The sequence below is a fragment of the Ambystoma mexicanum genome, chromosome 2q, assembly GCF_040938575.1.
Source record: "Ambystoma mexicanum isolate Mex_15411 chromosome 2q, UKY_AmexF1_1, whole genome shotgun sequence".
Classification (NCBI taxonomy): domain Eukaryota; kingdom Metazoa; phylum Chordata; class Amphibia; order Caudata; family Ambystomatidae; genus Ambystoma; species Ambystoma mexicanum.
In genome coordinates this window covers 821492583-821513253 of record NC_090924.1, presented here as the reverse complement: position 1 = coordinate 821513253, position 20671 = coordinate 821492583, and the positions used below count along the sequence as shown (strand labels likewise).

Sequence of the window (20671 nt, the reverse complement as noted above, 5' to 3'; positions counted from 1 at the left end):
TGCCATCCAGGGCTCTAATCTTGAACCATTTCCGTTGCGACCGGGGTTTTATCTTTTGTGAACTGGTGGTGAACTTCACCAAATAACAAAAACATAACTTAAAAACCAAATTCCAAATAGGCCCGTGGGCCCTTTGGCAGGCGAGTGCATCCACTCTCTCGGCTGGAGTGGACCGTGGGAAGTCTGAGCTCCTGGGTTGCGTTGTCACGAGGTGGAACATCTGCAGCTGTGTTTGGTGCGGAAGCTCATGTCTGCTTGAGCGAGTGTAGTGCTTTCCCTCCGTTTGCCATTCTCGTCCAGGATTTCCATTGAGGTTTCAGGGCCTCTCCCGCTCCCCCGAAGGGGACAGGTTCATAAGATCTTCATCGGGGGTCGACGGTTCCCCCGCCAGGATTCCCGCCTGCTTCCTCCAATGAGTTGATTATGCATGACTGGCCTCGAAACGTGAATTGGAGGGTTGCCGGGAACAGCCAGCTGCATTTTATTTTCTGGTCCTGGAGAAAGGTTGAGAGCGGTCTGAGGGCTCTGCGTCTCTAGACTGTTGCCGCTGCCAGGTCTTGGTAGATTTTAATCAGAGACTCTTGGCGGGTTAGCTCTCTTTGTGTACGAATTGCGGTCATGATCTCTTGTTTAGTGGAGAAGAAGTGGCCCCAGGTGATCACATCTGGTGGATCCATTATAGAGGATCTCCTGCGACTCTGCAGTCTGTGGGTGTGATCTTGTAGCAGCATTGCCTTGTCGCAATCTGAAAGGAGAGATTGAAAGAAGTTGCTCTCCTAGGTTTGATGGGTCTGGTCAGGAATTGTTGCCGGAACCCCTCAAATCTGAATATTGTTCCTGCGGGCTTTATTCTCGATCTCCTCTTGCTTGAGCATCATATCTTCATTTTTTTTCCTCCTGGGCCTGAAGTTTTCTCGGCAAGCCCATCAATTGTGCTGACATGGTCTAAGGTCTGGTCTTCGGTTTCACTGATCCTGGGCTCATGTTCCCCCATCCGGTTGTCCAAGCCCTCCACTCTGGTTGAGACTTCTGTCATGCAGCTCAAAAATTCGGATTTTATATCCGACAGGAGGGATTGAATATCTTCTGTCGTGGCCCATTGACCTGCAGGTCTTTCTGGGGAGTGTGCTAGGGAGCGCCCGGCATCAGGCATTTTGCTTTTATCTTGAGACAGCAACATGGTGGCAATGTCTGCCGATTTAGGGGGATCCTGATGCTTTGGCATTTCGGTTGAGTTGGCTGGGGTGAGCTTGCCGTTTCGAGGGTTGGGCTCCCCGGGTCCTTTAAGTATAGCAGTGGGCCGGAGGGTCTTTTTTGCCCCGACTCCCTACTGGTCAGGCTGTTGGTAGTGGCGGCTGGTGCCCCTGTGTTTGGAGGCTCTCTGGGAGGATAGAGGAGAGGGGGTGAGAAAGATTTTGGATGTGCTGGGTCCAGGCCCCACTTCCCCGCTCGCTTTGTTGGGGCACTCTGGGTCGGGTCAGTTTCTCTCCTTTGTTTTCAGACCGCAGTGCTCAAGTCACAATTGCAATATGACACCTTTGTGAGTTTGGGCTGGCAGGGTGGCGGTTTTGCAGCTATTTTGCTCACTTTTGAGGGACTGGCAACAAACGGCTGGTGCTGTGCTTCTTATGTAGAATGCAAAAATAGCTGAAGCAAAATGATCAGCTTAAAGGGCCAGTAATGAATGTGGGTGTCCCCTGCTCCAGGAACTATTGTGTTTTAGAGGGATTTCGTCTCATACTGCCTCACAGCCCCAGATCTAGGCCGGCAGTCGATGTGTCTCGGCTTTCCTTACAGGAATGCGTGGGGATGCGTTTTTAATCAGTTGCAGGAGGGGGCATTTTAGAAGCAGACACTTTCTGCAATGCAGCCTTGGCTGCCGTTAGCTGCTTAACGATCAGGCTTTCTCTCGGGGCGGGGGTGGGAGGGGGATCTGTTGCCCCGGCTGGCTGGCTCAGTGCTAGAGGAGAGGGCTAGTACTCACTGTTTGTGCGGGCGCTTGGTTGCTTAGCGTTCCGTCGATTCTCCGTAGCCCCTGCTGGTGTGTTGTCACTTTGGATTGCTGCCTGCCTGTGAGGATATGCCGCCTGTCTCACAGTGCCTCTTCTCTGGTTTGCTTCGTGTCATAGAGGTATCCCGATTAAAAGGAGATGACTGCTTCTGTCTTTGTCAGTCCCTCCGGGGCCGCCCTCCGTCTACTTGAGCCGGGGAGAGTTGGGAAGTTTTGTTTAGACCTGAGCTGCAGCAGGCCATTCTCGTTTTAGGCGGTGAGGTGGAGGTTCAATGTGAGTTCTCACTCCCAGTCTGCCTTGGCAAGTGCCATCTTGAGGTCCTAGGGATAGACGTGCCCCACTTCTCGGCAGATTTAACAGCTTTTGCCACTGCATGTTCTTTCCGTGGATCTCGCCATTTGTTCACCCGGCAGCAGGTTCCACCAATAAGGGTCGTCAACCCTGTTCCATATCAGATCGGATTTCGTTGAAGACTCGGAATTCCCATGGAGGCTCTCAGTGAAGCGACCGCATTGCCCACATTAGTCCCGTTTTTAGGGTTAATGGGAAGATACGTTGAGTAAAGTAGCGGTTGATGATCTGCATAAAGGGAAGGAGAGCTTTGGAGGGGAGGGTCTCGAGGATGGATGCTCGGAGGATCTCGTCTATATGGGATGTAACTGAGGGTGGCTAGGGTTTCTACCAGGTCCTCTGTCAAGAGGGTCTTGAAAGTTGACCAGGGTGTGGAGATTTTGCGAGGAAGAACATGAGGTGGGTCTGTGGAGGCAGAGTTGGTATCTATGTGCTGGTGAATCTTGCTGATTTTTTTTTTATGAATAAGGTATTGATGGTGGATTTTTTGATGGAGTGTGGTACGGCAGGGTCGGGTGGCAGGTTCATGCAGTGCTTGACCACCTGGAAGAGGGCTATGCTTTTATTGTCAGGTTCTGCTATGCTGTTCTGATAGTAGGAGGCCTTGGCTGTGTTGATTAGTTGTCAGCGCGTTGCTCAGATGGCCAGAACTGTAAGAACTGTACCAAGCAATACCAAAAGAAGGGAATCATTCTCCTGGTATCGAATAATGAACTGTGATAAAGACGCCAGGGGAAGGGAGTCATTTCCGCTGGCCTTATGGTGAACTCTACATGGTAACACCAGGAGAAAAGAGGTAGTTTCTTGGCATTGGTCTGAGAGTGGAGAGACCAGGGGAAGGGAGTCATTCCCCAGGGTTGAACTGGGAACTGCATAAGCTTATATCAGAAGAAGGGAGTCATTCTCCTGGACATTGGATAAAGACAAGGTGAAGTCCGTAAACCAGGGGCAGGGCAGTCATTCTCTCTGGTATTTTCTATTGCGAGAACATTTTTTGGACACTGTTCAAGGTGCAGGAGAAGGGAGCCATTCTCCCGAAGAAGGAACTTTGTTAGTTTATTCTTTAGTTACAGTGTAAGGGTTAGAGTAGGATTTGACACAGGACAGTGGAAATTTGATTTGATGGACATTGAAACAATTCCTTTAGTTTTAGTTCAAGGCAGAGAAACTCCTCTTACAGATAGGGATAGTGAGGTTTTCCATTTAAAAAAAATAAACATTTATAACCAAAACCATGCCACTTTTGTGTCAGCTTCCTCCTTCACATTCTTACACCAGCTAGCAGGCCCACTAATGAGACTGTTAAATCACTTTCTAATAACTGGTAGTGTAACTCCCCCTATAGCAGGATACACTCTTATCCTCGAGCTTAAACCAGGGAAGGACCTCAGACTGTTCGGCAAACTGTATCGCCATTCTAAACTGCGATTCTTGCAAATACTCCAAAGTCCTGTCCAACTGTTTGGCTCCCCTATTACCAAAATTGATGGACACAGACTAATCCGGCTTCACGAATGACAGCTAAACTCACAATAATATCCATAGAATGATCAACATGGTGGAATGTTGAAACAAAAGGAAAAGACTTAAAGCCCGGTTGACGCTCGACGCGATCAAAGCCTTCGATAGTATAAACTGGTCATTCCTAACTCGGGAGCTGACCGCATTCGGGTTCAGGCCCAACTTAAAAAAAATAGTCTTTGCAAACTTCAGCCGCTGCAGCACATCCATTGGAATCTAACAAAGGCTATCCGACCCGATCACTAGCCCCAGGGAGACACCACAGGGGTGTCCCCTATCCCCACTACCATTTTGCCTTAGCCCTCTAGCCCCTGCGCAAAAGAATCAGACAACCCACAGGGCTGGAGACTGGCAGAGCCCCCTCAAACTGGCTTTATCCGCTGATGACCTCTTCATGATGACCAACCCTACACCAACACTACAAGTAATTATTGCAAAATTAGACTTGTTTAGATGAATTTCAGCTATTTCATCAATTACGCTAAATCGGCAGCCCTTACCATGTCTATGGCCTATGATAAAATGCAGCACCTAAGGCAAATGTTTCCCTTCAGATGGAAAGCAGAGAAAAATACATACCTGGATATTTATCTCACGCGCTCCCATGACACTCTCTTCCATCACAATTTCCCAGGTCTTCTCCATGAACTATTTCAAGATCTCAACTACTGAAGGGGTACTGAGATCTCACGGTTTGGCAGCTGTACAGCAATGAAGATGAACCTCCCAGTCAAGATTCCATCCCGTACACTTAAGACACTACAATCTAGAAACTGGGTTTTCATCTGGCAAGGGAAACCCCACTGTGCATCTAGGAAAACCTTGAGCCGCACAGAGCAGCAAGGAGGAATAGCGATGCCGAACATACACAGCTATCTGATCGCAGCACGCATTTCAGCGATACGAAATTACAGACACACAGCTTCACAAACCATAGAATGAATTTGAGCATTCAAATCTGGGGCTCTCACTAGCCTCTCTCACATGGTTATCGCCCAATAGCCAACCACCTAGACACATTCGGCAGCCCCCCCACTTTAATAAGCGTATCCTACTGGGACATGGTGGTACATAAATTCAAACTCACTAACCTTCCCTCCCCTCTGACACCAACCTTCCACAACCAGAACTTTACACCAGGACTGGGTACTAACAGATGGAAGGATGGTTGCTTGCATGAGCTGGGTCAATTATATGGAGGTGCACCTCTTACATTTCAACAATGCAAAATATCATTCACACTGCCTGAATCAGAGCAATTTCAAAAACATGCTACTTTGACATGGTCATCTCAACCAGAGATCCAAAGAGGGGGCAGTAGAGACTTGACAACCTTTGAAAAATTGGTATCCTTCAACCTCTGTCACGAATTCTCCAATATATATAAAATACGAATAGGGGCAAGTTTGGAAGATGCAATTAATTATATAATTAATTATATGAGGAAGATGCAATTAATTATATAATTAATTATATGAGGAAATGTGAGAGTGAACTGGAGTGCACTATTCCAATTACACCTTGGGAGACCATATGGAAAAGGGCAACCAAAACATCCATGCACCACCATAATGGAGATTTCCTATAAAAACCGTGGTACCTCACGCCCGACAAACTACACAAAATGTACCCCAAGCTCTCCTGCCTCGGTTGGAGCGGCTTTGAGGTCGCTCCATGACCATATAGGGTGGCTGTGTCCAATAATCAAACCCTTTTGGTCAGCTACTATCAGCCCGATTCGTAAGATTGTTGGTATTCAGCTCCCCCTGGTGATCTTATTGGGCGATGTGGACAAAAAAAAAAAGATGGGCTCCTCAATTGGCTAACCATATGGTAACACGGCAAACCTTACAATCGTCCATCACAGGGAAAAAAGCAGACACTCCCCTTATGCATATGTGGTGGGCTAAAATTTGGTATGTATGCGCCATGACAAAAACAAAATTCCTGCTACCCTCTCGGACACTTTAAATACAGACAGATTTGGGACCCCTTTATAATGTTCATCAACTAGGCCACCACTGTGACTTGATCCCTCAGAAGTGGATATCGTTCTCATTATCATAGTGACTTCATTTGTATGCATTTTTCTCCAGACCTTTTTGATTTTGCCATATCAGATGAACGTTGCCGTGGAGCTATATCTATAGGCATGCATTTCTTCATACGTTTCTTTGTTCAGAATATCTGTTAACATGAAATGTTTTTCTTCTTTGATATGCTCCTTCCGATTGGTAACCCTTCCCTGTTTTTGAAAATCAAATAACACATTTGTTTTCTTTTTAAAACAGTGTGTTGATGCAAGTGCTTTTACTACCGACACCCAGCTGTCCGCAGACAAAATTATTTTTCTTAAGAGTGCTCTTTCTGATGGATCCAGAATAAGAGTTTCCAGAGACGAGCACAATGAACAAATGCAAACAAATATAATCTTCAATAAGCGTCCTCGGAATTAAACTGTCTAATTCTTCAGTTTGCCTAACGTTCCCAGACCCACGGTAACTCCCATCAGCGAGATTCCCATTGAGCCAAAATATCCTACCTTCTCCAGTCGTCCCAGAGCATCAATGAGAGACTCGTCCGTAACTTCTTTGAGGCATCCCTTACCCAATGAATCCGAAGCTAAAAGGCAACAAAAAGGTCACAGAAATCAGACATGGGACTTGTATCTCGAGGGAAATTAGACTGTCAATTCTTTAACAGCAGCACTGCGGGGTGAACACAGAAACCAACAGTAAATCATCCACAAGCATTCTAACCCAAGACTCCACCCCATTATCAGCAACTTTTATAGGTTTTAGTACATTGACCTCAACACAAGTGGGAGATGATATGACTTCATGGTCTTCTATGTGGAGCCTAGCCTCTGAAAGTTACTTCCCCAGCCATTAACAGAGCCAGCACAAATATGCACACTTAAGATAATTAATCAGAATAAGTTTGAAGCTGCCTCCGTTTGTGAAACATGAGTACACTTAAGAGTGTAAGAATAAGCCAGCTGAATACATGCGTCAGTAATGCAGCATTAGATGTCACCTTCATTTCTCCATACTGCATACACGTATACAATTCCAAAAAGGAGGCCTTGTACTGAATGTTGAGGGCTAGTCTTTGTAAAATCAATATACTTCATTCACTTACATTTAGAATCACTTAACACTACATTGCACATCAACATTGAGTCATTTACTTGCCTTCATCTGCTGGAATCCTAGAGAGCACCTGAAAGTAATTTAACCTCAAAATCAAGGTTCAACCGAAAGTACTCTGAATCCTAATCTTTAAGAATGACAGTGGTGTGACTCTGTGAGAAAGCTGACAGAGAGCCCATCTGTCTCAAACCCAGGAAAAGGACAGCTAAGGTGCAATTGGGTGGAGACTGAGAATGACTAAATGGGGTCATTGCAGACAGGAGCTCAAATAAGAAGGTCATTAAGGGCTTTAGTGGGTGTGTCTGGGCATGGCAAGCCCATTATTCTCTTGGCATCCATGTTCCCCACTGTCAACTGCTGGGATGTATTTCTGAAGCACCAACAAGAACAAATAGACCAAGAAAGATGACAGAAGCTCTGGAACAACATCTCTTGGACTTTAAGAAACTAGTCAATGAATTGCTGGGTCCATCTTGCTGAAGGCGTTTTTGTGCCTGTCCAACCTCAAGTACTTGCATATGCGGCTTGAACCTTGAATCAGATCTAACCCTTCAGACATCACAGAATGGCTGTCTTTGATGCTGGATATGTTATTAAACAATTGAACTGTTTAGTAGGAACTGTGTACAGTCCTCCCAACATGGAGCAATCCAGTGGCATGTCCTGCTGCATTCTGTTCTAAGCGTGACTGGTGACTACCTGAGTAGGGTCACCGTTGTACATCCTCCATTCTGAAGCTGCAGAAACAGGCTTTCTACAGCTTCCCCTTGTCTTAGTTCCCTGGAAGCTACCCAACATCTTTGTTCTGCGCATCTGGCTGGATGGACGGACCTTCACTACCGACCTTGCCCATCTAAGAAACAACTGCAACCTCTCAGTCTGCTATACAAGGTACTTCTCTCTGCAATCTTGAAGTCTGTGCTACTCTGAAGGGGGGTTTGTTGACCGGTCCTCTTCTTAGTAGTCCACTTACTCACTTAGGGGTCTTTGTCCCATCCTTCAAGACCTAGGGTCTCCATTTGCACACCATGCCCTTCATCTCGGGAAGAGCAAACTCTCCAGCTGCTGACTTCATGATCTTCCTTGCAACCTCCAAAATGGCATGCTAGTAAATAGTCTTTTGGATCAAGATCTCATGCGTGGGAGTAGGAGAGACCAATAGAGGATCTATTGAATCCCAAGGCTTAAGACACAAATTGTTAACTACATCATTTAGCCACAATATGCTTCACATAATTAAGGGGAACTGATGTATAAGAACGATATAATGTGTCAATACTGGCTTCATATTTATTTTTCACAGCACAAAGATTCATTTTGTTCTGAGTGGCAAGAAAAAGATGTAATTTTTCAAAACTAAAATATGTTATCAATGCTACAAGATGACTACTGTTGAATCAGGTTTGGTAGTCTGCATTTTAAAGCATAGGAAAGTACATTAAATCAGAACTTAAGTATGAAACTACAGGTGTCAAATATTTCACTTTTGCAGAAGGTATTTTCACAGCTGCTCTGTGCCAACTGTGCACCCAGCAATACAGTAGAACCCTTATAAGAGCAATTAGCACTCATTGCCTACCCCTACATCTCCTCATCTCACCACCACCTCCTGACCATAAAGTTAAACAATTTGGGGGGGGTTGTTGGGGGGCCGACCCGATAGCTTGCAGAGGATTAGGGCCGATCGACGCTCCCCTAAAGAGGAACAGAGGCGAAGGGGAATAGGACGACCTGCTGCTTAGGGGAACACAAATGAAGTAAACACAGAATACAATAATGGTTGATCAATTTCCAGTGCTGGAGGTGGGCTCCCTGAACGCTAGAGGGTTGAACACCCCCACTAAGAGATCCCTAATATGTAGGGAGTTTCTAAGGGCGAGATTGGATATTCTCTTCCTGCAAGAGACGCATTGGGCTAGAGGAAAATAACCTAACGTAAGGGGGGTGGGGTACTGGGGAGGTCCTGCACGCCTCTCACAAATCTAAAAAGAGGGGGGTGGCAATACTGTTAGCAAGGGACATGGGATTTACAACGGAGACCACACTCAAGGACCCGGAGAGCCGATACCTATTTGAAAAAGGCACACTCCAGGGAACCCCATTGCCACTGGCAGTGGTTTACGGCCCCAATGAAGCCCAGGCACAATTCTGGGAGAAGGTGAGAGACAAGCTCCAAATCTTTACACAGGGTACCTTGATGGTGGGAGGGGACTTCAACATAGTCCTGGACCCCAGGAGAGATAGAAAGAAGTTGAAGCCCCACGCACCCCAGGCCCCCTATGACCTCACGTCACTAAACTTCGGCAGGGTTAACCAGGAGTTGGGCCTGGAAGACACGCTCCCGAGCACGGTCACAGGTTACCCACCATTCACATACTATTCAAAGATGCACAAGTCTTTCTCCAGGATCGACTACATCCTGACGGACAGCTCCCTTCTTCCATACGAAACAAACCACAGGGTACATCCAGTTCCATGGTTGGACCACAACCTCCTGAAAAATACCTAAATGGGGGGTGGGGCCGATGGAGAAAGGAGAGGCAGAAGTGTAACAATGCCCTACTAAAGGACGAGGTGACAGCAAGAATGGTCCTAGACAACATAGTGGAGTATTTCACCCTGAACGACAATGGGTAGGCCAGCCCACACACCCTGTGGGACGCATTTAAGGCAGCAATACGGGGGGGGGGGGGTCCTCCTCAAAATAGGTGCGCAACAAAAAAGGGAAAGGGAGGCAAATGAAAAAACCCTCTGAGAAAATAGCAGAATTACGATGGGGACACTGTTGTGCAGCGCGCAAGATGGCCGCAGCCTGAGAGTGCCCTGTTGGGGGCTGGAATATATGGCTTTATTCCTAGCACTTTGGAGCAGCTGTTGATGCAGAAACTGCACTCCAGGCCTGCTGCATCGTCCAGAGCCACTCCGGTCCCGAGTGGGCTACGGCTTCCAATATTTTGGCGACGATCTGAGAGACCGCGAGGCAGTGGGGAGCCCATTCCCCACCCGCCTTCTCATCGGCCGCAGCGGGGCAGACGCATCAGAGCTGAGGGCCGGGTGCCGGAAGTGGCCTGGGGCGACCGCGACTCCCCGGGACCGACCCGCCTCCCACGCTGCCTGAGGGGTCTTTGGTCGTGTTGTGCTCCTTGGCCTGAACGCCGTGTGGCGAGCTGCGGGACCGCCGGAGGGGTCTACCGGCAGGCCGGCTGTGACTTTTGCAGCCTCCCACGGCCGCGTGGGCTTGGCGGTCCGGCCTGCCTCCAGGGAGCGGATCGCCAAGGATCGGGAGGAAGGTGCTTGCCGGATTCACTGGCGGTGCGGGGAGGAGGCCCCGTGACCAGAAGAGGCATCACCCGATACACTCCTAATCTGAGGAGCGGCGCATGCCCCCGGGATCCCATATCCAGCTTGGTCTGATCTGGTGATCATGGAGGCAGTTCTGGAGACGACGGTGACTCAGGACATTTATTGGGGGGGGGGACGTTCTTATGAACCACCTTGTCACACCGCCCCCCCCATTCTCCTTTCTCTGCATGTGGTTGCCCGTAGGGCATTCATCCGGGCCCCGGAGCTCTCACCCAGCCAGAGGGAGCGGGCCCCTACTGTGATGCAGGGATTGGCCTGATAAGGTAGCACGTGTTTTTGACTTATATGGGATGGTGGGAGGTGGGGGAGGGGCCTGGAGGGGGAAAATGAGAACGGATGGCTGAGTTTTGACATTTAGGGGAGGGGGGTTTGGTGGGTGGGGAGGGAGTGTATGGGAGTTTGGGAACTGTTATATCAAAATGCCAATAAAGAGTGTTAAAAAGAAAAAAAGGCAGCACGTGTTTTGCCTTTATGGTGGACTCCTTAATCTACTCCGTACACGCATCGACCAGCCCTCACCTGGTGTTCACCCTCTTCTGGCCCTCAGCTTAACCTCACTACCTGAGCTCTTTGATGTCTTTGTGGGGTTTCCACTCACTCCCATACATGGAACACTGCTGATCTCTGCACCTGTGCACCCCCCTGTGGGAGTCCTGCTTTCAGACCGGGACCCCCCCTCTGTTGCCCATATGGTCCCTCGAGCTGGCTTTTGGGCCATCGCATTACGTTTTACCTGACCAGTGCTGTGAGCACCCTTTCCCTCTTGTCCATTTGGTTTGACGCTGCAACCGGCAAGAGTACCTAGTTCAGAGGTGGAAGCCAGAACTGCCACTGTGGCAGTCTTGATGTCTGTGACCACTTCACTACAGGGTGCTCTACGGAGGATGGGAAACCACGAGAGGCAATCCATGATGGAGCAATTCACGAGACTGGATCGAGACTCTCTGCCACAGGGGGAGCCCCCTGGCCCCTCGTAGCTGGACATCTCGGTGCTTAATCAGACCCTACTAGCCCTGAAAGGCAGTACAGATAGTCTTGGTGCCAAAATTGATGTATTAACCTGCAAGGTTGACGCATCAGCAGTCCAAATAGATAAACTTTGCGGCAGGAGGCGGAGCAAAGAATTGGTCTCAGTGAAGATAACATTACCACATTACAACGTGAAGTCGCTACTCTCCGGCAGACGGTGCAAAGGGTCGTGGCCAAATATGATGATCTGGAAGGGAGATCCACGCATAATAATATACGGATTACCGGGTCGCAGAAAGCACCTCGATAGACAATATGGAGCCGTTTGTAGAGAAACTACTCATGGAGATCCTTGACAACCCCCCGGTCACGAGCCACTTCATGGTGAGGCGGGCTCACCGTTCGCTAGTAACCACACCTCCCCCGGGTGCACCTGAGAGCCATCATTGCACGCATTTTCAATTATAGTGACCAAGACACACTGTTACGTGTTGCAAGAGAAAAAGACACTGAGGTGGGGCTCTGCAACGGTACGCCTGTTTCCAGATTTCAGCCAGCAGGTTCCGGACCAGAGGAAACCATTTCAAAATGCCAAAAACATTCTACGGAAGAAAGGTATATGATATGCAATGCTTTATCCGGCCAAGCTCAGAATAGTACATGATGGAAAGACACTCCTCACCTCTCTGGAGGCGGCAGAACGCTTTGCTGCAGAAATCCCGGACTCTCGGCTTCTCCCTGTGCCTCTGCGTGATATGGTACAGTACAGAGGGAAGTTATGTCATTTCTCCTACCGGGTGGCACCTCGAGGCGGGGGTAGTGACTTGCTCCCCCCTGGGTGGCTCTCAAAACTACTTGAAATGTTTGGAGCGTAAATGTGGTGGGACATACTTGGTGAATGGCCTGACACGAGAGGCACAGCGGCCGCCGGCACCCCCCCATGCCCAGCAGCATTTGTTCGGGTTAAGATGTTTCTGTTGGTGGGTATGTGGGTGGGGGGAGGGTTACGATGACCGATAAGTTGGTGTTTCTGGCGTGGGTGGAGGGTGGTTGGGAACAGTTTCAAACAGGTTGATATTCTTCATTTTAAGGGGTTCTGGCGGGTGGGATTTTTCTTCCGGATCCTGGTTATCATATGCGCTACAAGTTTTTGTAATATTTCCACTTGGTGTTGTACCATGTGGCGCAGCGGGTGTTACATATTATACAATAAATATACCTCTAGACATACCATAACACTTCCTCGGGGGCTTCATGCTTCCATAATTTCTGACATCACTTTGCTTACGTGGAATATACATGGTTTTACCAACGGGAAAAAGGCTTGTCTTATTTCTAATTATGTCAAAAATCATCATGTTAATGTCTTATGTATTCAGGAGTCCCATCTCGGGAAAGAGCCCAAAATTCCCGCCTTAGCCGGCTGGGGTGTCCACTTTCTAGCGTGTTCAGAGCACCTGCGGTCATTCCCAGGATATGAGGTGGTTTGGGTGGGGGATTTCAATCGGCCCTCTCCTCGACACTGGACATGTCCACTACATCTCAGAGGCCACTTCCCAAAGCGGTCCAAACTTGGTAATCTATCGCTGCAGACTATTCCCCGACTGATATTTGGAGATTTCTTCACCCGAATGACCGGGAATTTACTTTCCACTCTAGCGTGCATGGGAGCTTCTCCAGGATGGACTAGGTCTTCTCGTCTCCAGGACTTGTGCGGGTGACGGGTGGGGTGATGATTCTTCCTCGTACCCCATCAGATCATTCTCCGGTTCTGGTAAAATTCAAGGGTCCATTATCCCCTCCAAAACAACCCAAATGGAGGTTTCGAGCTTGTGCACTCGAGGATGTGGTGTTCCGGGAGGACATGCGCCGAGTTCTTTCAGTTCAACAAGGATTCTGTCCCGGGGCGGGGGGGTTGTTTGGGAGGCATTTAAGGTGTTCCTGCGGGGCTGGTTTATGTCCCAAGAGGGGCCATTGCTCTTAAAGAATAGGAAATTAGGGACCTGGAACGCTTACAAGCTGGGAGGGATTCCCCCGAGCTGCAGGCCGACCTGTCTGCGAAAAGACGGGAAATCTGCTCATCGATGGAGGGGGAGGAGAGGTACCTGGGGAACCCTATCGCGGTGGCGAGATATGGGGAGGGGGACCGCCCGAGTAGAACCCTGGCTTGGGCAATTAGGCAGGAACACCGACGTGACCCTATATTGGAAGTGGAATCCATGGATGGGGTGCTCACTAGAAATACGGGGGGAGATAAATTAAATTTTCCGCCAATATTATGAAAGACTGTACACTACCCAAAGTAGCTCGGGGCACGACGACATCACCCAATACCTTGATAGGATTGCCTTGGGATGGTTAGACCCGGAGTCTGGGGTGCCCCTCAACAACCCCCCTACGGATGAGGAACTTCTTGAGGTGATAAATTCGTTACCCAACGGTAAGGCGCCGGGAACGGATGGTATCACGGCCGAGCTATACAGAGCCTATCCCGACCTGCTCATCCCCCACTTACGCGGTATGTTTGAGGCGGCTACGTCTTCTGGGGTTCTCCTGGAATCCATCAGGACGGCCCTGGGGACGGTACTGCTCAAGCCTAACAAGGACCCAAAAAAATGCTCCTCCTATCGGCCCTTGTCGTTGATAAATACAGATAATAACATTTTTGCAACACTACTCGCTAATCGGCTTCGTCCTCACATGCCTGCCCTGGTCCTGCCTGATCAGGCAGGGTTTATTCCTGGCCGATCTACTTGAAATAACAAAGATTATTCACTTTGATGCACAATGTGAACCCCGACATTCTTATTGCGGTGGCGGCCTTTGACGCGGAGAAGGCATTCGACTGTCGAATGGCCTTTCCTGTTTGAGGTCCTCCGATGAAGCATAGGCACAACGTTTCTTTATTGGATTAGACTTCTTTATACAGCCTCATGTGCCCTGGTGTACACCAATGGGATCCAGTCAACTCCTATACACCCATCCCGCGGTACTAGGGAGGGGTGGCCTTTTTCTCCTCTCTTGTTTGCTCTAGCCATTGAACCGGTGGCCTGCGTCTTGAGAGAATTCCATTCTCATCCCGGGGTGCCGATTCGCTCTTACACTTATATTGTCTCACTTTATGCGGACGATATGTTATATGTAAAAGATCCTCACACAAACTTATGCCCCCTCATGGAGGAGATCTCGGCGTTTGGTGCCCTCTCCGGCCTTCAAATTAACTGGTCTAAATCAGAGGTGCTCCCACTCACAGCGGGGGTTTCCCCGCTGGATGTTGGGGAGAATTTCGCAAAGTGTCCAGGGGGCATCCGCTACCTGGGAGTGCGGGTTTCCACCGCCCCTTCTCAATTATTCGAGGAGAATTATGTTGCGGCCCTGCAGCACCTGGAGCATAGAGTAGATACATGGATTTGGCTACCTCCGTCTCAAGCAGCTCGTATCGCCTTATCCAAAATGGTTATACTGCCAAAATGATTATACATTTTTAACAATGTTGCAGTTTGGCCCCCCGTATCCTTTTGGAAACGTGTAAACACAGTGATGTCCAAGTTGATATGGTCCGGGAATCATCCCCGTATCTCTCTGCGTACTATGTGTTGCTCGTATGCCAATGGGGGTCTGGAGGTCCCCACTCTTTTGTATCATCTTGTAGCCCAACTTCAGTATTCCATTTGGTGGTGGTCCCCCACAAATGAGTTTCCTTATTCTCGTCCCGAGAGATCTGTTACTCAGCCCGATGACCTTAGAGGACAACTATGGGCCAATCGGGATCGTCACTTGAGGGCAGAGGTCCAACCCTTGGAGATCACCCTTAGGGCCTGGGACCAGCTGACGAAGTGGGCCGTACTGGGTCCTTGGTACTCACCCTCAATGGCCATATATAAGGTCCACGGGATATCCCTCACACACAAGCACATATTCATTCAACACTTCCGCAACCTGCACATCTACACACTAGGGGATCTGGCCCCAGGTGGTATATTCATGACATGGGAGGTGCTTAAGGGAAGAGGTGACTGGTCCCCAGTTACCCTGCTGTGGTACTACCGTCTCTGGGGGGTATTGAGAGTAAAATGGCCAGACTTCCCTAACGCAGCTCAGATATCAGCTGTACTGGAATATATTATAGCTCCGACTTCTTTTAGAAGGGTGATTTCGTCTGTATATGGCTTGACACGATCTCTCGGGCCTCCACCCACAACCCAATATAGGATCAAATAGGAGGGGGATATGGAGAAATTGCTGTCTGAGGACCAGTGGTGTTCCATTCTCACCCAGTCCAAGTTTATTTCTGCTAATAATAGATTTCGCCCGATCCACTTCACATTTTTACACCAGTTGTATCACTCCCCCCTACACCTACATAAACTGTTTCCTCGTAGATCTCCGAATTTTAAGAGATGTCAACATAATTTGGCTGACTTTTATCATATGGCCTGGTTATGTACTCAAATTCAGTCTTATTGGTCTGCTATAGCTGAGGTTATGGGAAGGATTGTGGAGGATTCTATCCTTCACCCCTGAGACATGGTTGTAGGCAACGGTAGATTTGAAGTCCCGCACTGAGAAACGCCTGGTTGGTATGGCTTCCGTAGTCGCCAGATCTTTGACCGCGCTTGTGGGGGTCGGCCACGGCACCTACCTTACAACAGTGGGTCAATATTAAGTCGAGCTGTGAACGAAGGGAGACGCTATATAACCAATCACTTGCTCTTAACAGCAGACCCAGGGACTACTGGGCAGCCTTCAGGAGCTACATGTCCAATGAGGTGAACACCATGAGTGACCCCATGACGCAGGCCAACTTGGACGATCCCCAGGCACTGCGTCCGAGGGCACAGCTCTCTGGGACTGGTCGAGCACGGTACCCCGATGTGACTTTGGTTGAGATTGTGTTCACTGATTGGTGCGCGTTCGATATAAGTTGCATTTCATTTCATGACGGTGGTGTATAGATATGCAACTGTTCTATAATTACATGACTGGGAAGAAGTTGGGGGAGGAGGGGTATTGTCCAATGTTGGGGCTATGTTCTGTATTTGCCTTTTGTTTTGATTGCTTTTCAAAAAAAGTTCATAAAAACCAGTTTAAAAAAATATTTAAAAAATTGTGGAATTAAAACCGGGCCGCACCCTGGACAGTCATATCTCCCCATAACAGGTGACAGCCCTCGAGCAATATAAGACCCAGCTGAAAAAAACTTCTGCTGAATAAAAGTCTTCAGTTACTCAAATAAAAATATTATGAAAAAGGGGACCAAGCAGATAAAATTCTAGCGTGGAAACTTGGAGAATTCCAGAAAAGCAAAATGGCAACAAAGACAGGCGGGACACTAAGCTATGATACCCAGAGTATGGGAATGTCCTTTCGGAGCTACTATGAGAAACAATACGTGTCGGAATTTGAAGGGGAGGATGCCCAGGTCGAGGACTTCCTTAAGAAGATCCCAGTCCCAGGACTGGGGAAGAGAGGTAGCCGAGAACTTAGAGGCCCCGATAGAGGAGAGGGAGGTAGGGCTGGCAATCAAGGAAATGAAGGGAGGTACATCACCAGGGGAAGATGGGTTCTCAGTGAAATTCTATAAAGAGGTTTCGATTCACACTGGCTCCCCACCCGGCCAAGGTATTTAACGCGGTCCTAGCGGGTGACATCCTCCCCGAAACTATGATGGAGGCAATCATAGTTGTCATACCCAAGGAAGAAAAGGACCCCACCGAATGTTCCTCCTATAGACCGATATCGCTACTAAACACGGATGTTAAAATCCTGGCGAAGATAATCGGCAAGACAATGGAGGGAATTATGCCATTGCTAGTCCACGGGGACCAGGTGGGATTTATAAGGGGACGACAAGGGTCTGATAACATCCAGAAGACAATAGATCTAATCCACTACGCATAAGTGTCGGACCTCGACGCAAGCTTGCTAGCCATAGATTCAGAGAAGGCTTTCGACAGAGTTGAATGGCGATATATGATGCTACTCCTCCAAAAGATGGGATTTGGGGAACATAGGAGGAAGTGGTTATCAGCACTGTATAGGGCCCCCAAAGCAAAGGTGCAGGTAAACAGATTTCTCAGCCCTGTTCAAGCTCTCAAGGGGTAAAAGGCAGGGGTGTCCCTTCTCCCCATTAATATACACTCTTACAATGGAGCCCCTCACCATAGCGGTGAGAACTCACCCAAGCATCAGGGGAATACAGAGGGGCCTGGTAGAATTTAAGCTCTCGCTGTTCGCAGACGACATCCTGGGATACCTGGAGCGGTCTCATCAATCGCTCCATCTGCTACTCTCTTTGATAGAAACCTTTGGGAAATTCTCGGGGTTGAAAATCAATAAATCGAAATCCACGTTACTCCCCATCAGGGCTCAGGACCCAACCCTAGACCCCTTGAACGAGTTCCTGGGGATAAAAGTAGAGAAAACCTTGATCTGTTATCTGGGTATACATCTCACCAGGGACCTCACGAAAATGACGTCGGCCAACTGTAACCCTATAGTGGTGGAAGTCAAGAGGGACATGAAGCGATGGGGCACCATGATCCCATCATGGTACGGACGTATGACAGCGGTGAAGATGAATGTCCTACCGAGACTCATCTAACTCTTCACGTCCACCTTCAGCGAACTCCAGAAAGCAATTCAGGCCTTTATCTGGCAAGGGAAAACCCAGAGGACGAAGAGAACGACCATGACTCTCCCGCGGGAGGAAGGGGGCTTTGGTCTGCCTGACCTCCGTCTCAGCGGCCCAGCTAAAGATACTCTCTGAACACATGTAAGATAACGCAAACACATATTGGACGTACCTGGAGGACATGGATACACACCCTCTTAAGTGGGCACCACGAAAACCATCCCAAGTAGACTATTGCATCACCTGACCCCATCGGTACTCTGGTATATATGGAGGGAGGGGAAACACACCGACCACCTCATGACATGGTCCTCCCCACTGGTAACACTGTGGGGCCCGGTAATCAGACTGGGAGGCAGGGGATTCAGAAACGCACAGGACTGTTCGGACAAAAGCATGGAAAGGGAATGCCAACTGTACAGCGGAGGAAAATTCTTGTTTTATGAGGAAGTTATAGAAGCCCTGGACCCAGGAATGATCTCTATATTTGAATATCTTCGGCTGAAGGGCATTCTAAGCAACCTTAAAATGGGAACAAAAGTTTACAAGAACGTTAACCCCCTTCGAGAAAGCATTAGGCTCTGCCGGATCTAGGAAGGGTTTGGTGTCTGAACTGTATAAAATACTGAATACTAACAACCTCAGAGAGGAGAGGGTTCCGTCATTACTGGGACGAACTGGCTGGGGAGGTCCTTACCGAGGAGGCGTGGAAGAAGGTATATAAAATAGCCTTCCATGGAAACCTATTTACAGCAGACATGGAATACAATGTGAAGGTCCTACAGGGATGGCAACGAGACCCGCTAAAGTTGTCAAAAATGTTTGCGGGGGTTTCCCTGCAGTGCCCGAGGGGATGCTGTCAGGTGGGAACAAGGGGGCACATATGGTGGCACTGCGCAAAGAAACAAAGATACTGGGGGCAATTGAGGGGATGGATGGAAGAGGTCACCAGGGAACTACTCCCTCAAGACCCGCTACCTATGTAACTCGGCCTCCCACCAAAGGACTCGGATGTGTATAGATACCCCAGGATGTGGGAAATGATGCTACGGGTCTTGGGCCGGTAGCCCTGGCACACAAATGGAAGAGCGTGGACACCCCTAGTAAAAAAGAATGGCAGAACAAGCTGAAATGTTCCTTATGGATAAAAATGACAGCAATGGTCAATGACGACCCAGAAACTTTCCGAGCGGCCTGGGATGGGGTGAGGCAATCTTGGGGATGGGAAGTACATTGAAAACTGAACACTGATACAGGACCAAAGACGAAGAGGGAGGGGCAGCGGTGGGAACCAAAGGTGGAAGGGCAGGGACAGAGAGGACTACAGGAGGGTGGGGAGCAACAATCCAGCACAAGGTCAACAACATAAGTGTCTGCCGAGTAGCACCACTTCGTAAAGACCCAAGCACCAGGAGAGATAATGATCACAAAGCAACATTTTGTCTATATGCAAAATTAAAATTTTCCAAGGTCCTGGATTCCCCAATTGGTGACATTTGAAAGGGGGGTGGAGGGAAGGAGGGGGCAGTTGAAGTAGTCAGCCATGAGGGTGTACCAAACGTTACTGTTAATTGTTTTGCAAAATGGCAATAAATTTTTAAGTAAAAAAAAATAAATGTGCATTTAATTAGCATATCTCATGGATTTGCTTCTCCATTGCCCATCCAGGCCGGTCCTTGAAATGTGGTTTGCTTTTTGTCAGCCACAGAGAGGGGCCTCAGACTCCTGCACCCTATTACACGGACCCAAAAATGTTCTTGGGCTCAGAGAGGCAATGAATCACACTTAAACCAATAATTAAGAAGAAAATGGCTTGTTATAGGCCCTTTATTCACACCCAATACACATACAAACAACTAAAACATAACGTGTAGTCGATTATACATAACATAGAATTACCAGGTTACTCACCGTAGTGACCACCTTACTCCTAGTCCATAGTCCCCTTTCCTCCATACTTGTGGGACAGCTCTCCGTCCTGTGGGACGGGACCGGTGCATTTTGTAAAAGGCATCCAAATTTTTCCAAAACATGTGTCCTTCCTCTCTTTCCTGCGCGGGGCCCAGCACGCGGCCATAACCCCGCCCACCTTTGCTCCACCCCGCGCATCGCCCCACAGTCCTTTTCTTTGCCAGGTCAGAGACCCATTACCAATACAGAGGAACCTTATTAGAGGGGACAGCGGGCGGGCGTATGGAGGAAAGGGGACTATGGACTAGGAGTAAGGTGGTCACTACGGTGAGTAACCTGGTAATACTCCTACGTCCCGTCCCCTTTCCTCCATACTTGTGGGAGTTTCCCAAGCACTCCTTACAGGAACTACGGGTGGATGGAAATACCCCTTACTGAAAAAGGTTCTTCAGCACAGCCTGACCAAACTGAGCATCAGCTCTAGAACTCATATCGAGGCAGTAATGCTTACAGAAAGCAGATGGAGGCCCAAGTAGCTGCCCTAGCGATGGACTCCCAGGGAAGCTGCCTTGCCCCGCACCAGGTGTGCATGAATACCTTTAGGAGGTTTCAGCTTTTGGACAGTGAAAGATTCAGCGATACAGGCGGCAATCCACCTAGAAATAGTTGCCTTAGACGCCCGTTTGCCTTGAGGGTTGCCGAAAGTCACAAAAAGTTGAGAAGAACTTCTAAGCTCGGAAGTTCTATCCAGATAGAAC

The 20671-nt window shown here is 48.7% G+C and overlaps 1 protein-coding gene across 1 annotated transcript in view; it reads right to left on the bottom strand.

Moving 5' to 3' along the window:
- CUL2 (cullin 2) overlaps window positions 1-20671 on the bottom strand; it is a 1882542-nt gene that overhangs the window by 1735649 nt on the left and 126222 nt on the right. Inside the window, exon 2 of the mRNA XM_069648039.1 lies at window positions 6427-6506. The gene's annotated coding sequence lies outside the window, so the exon portion shown is untranslated. The remainder of the gene's footprint in view (window positions 1-6426; window positions 6507-20671) is intronic.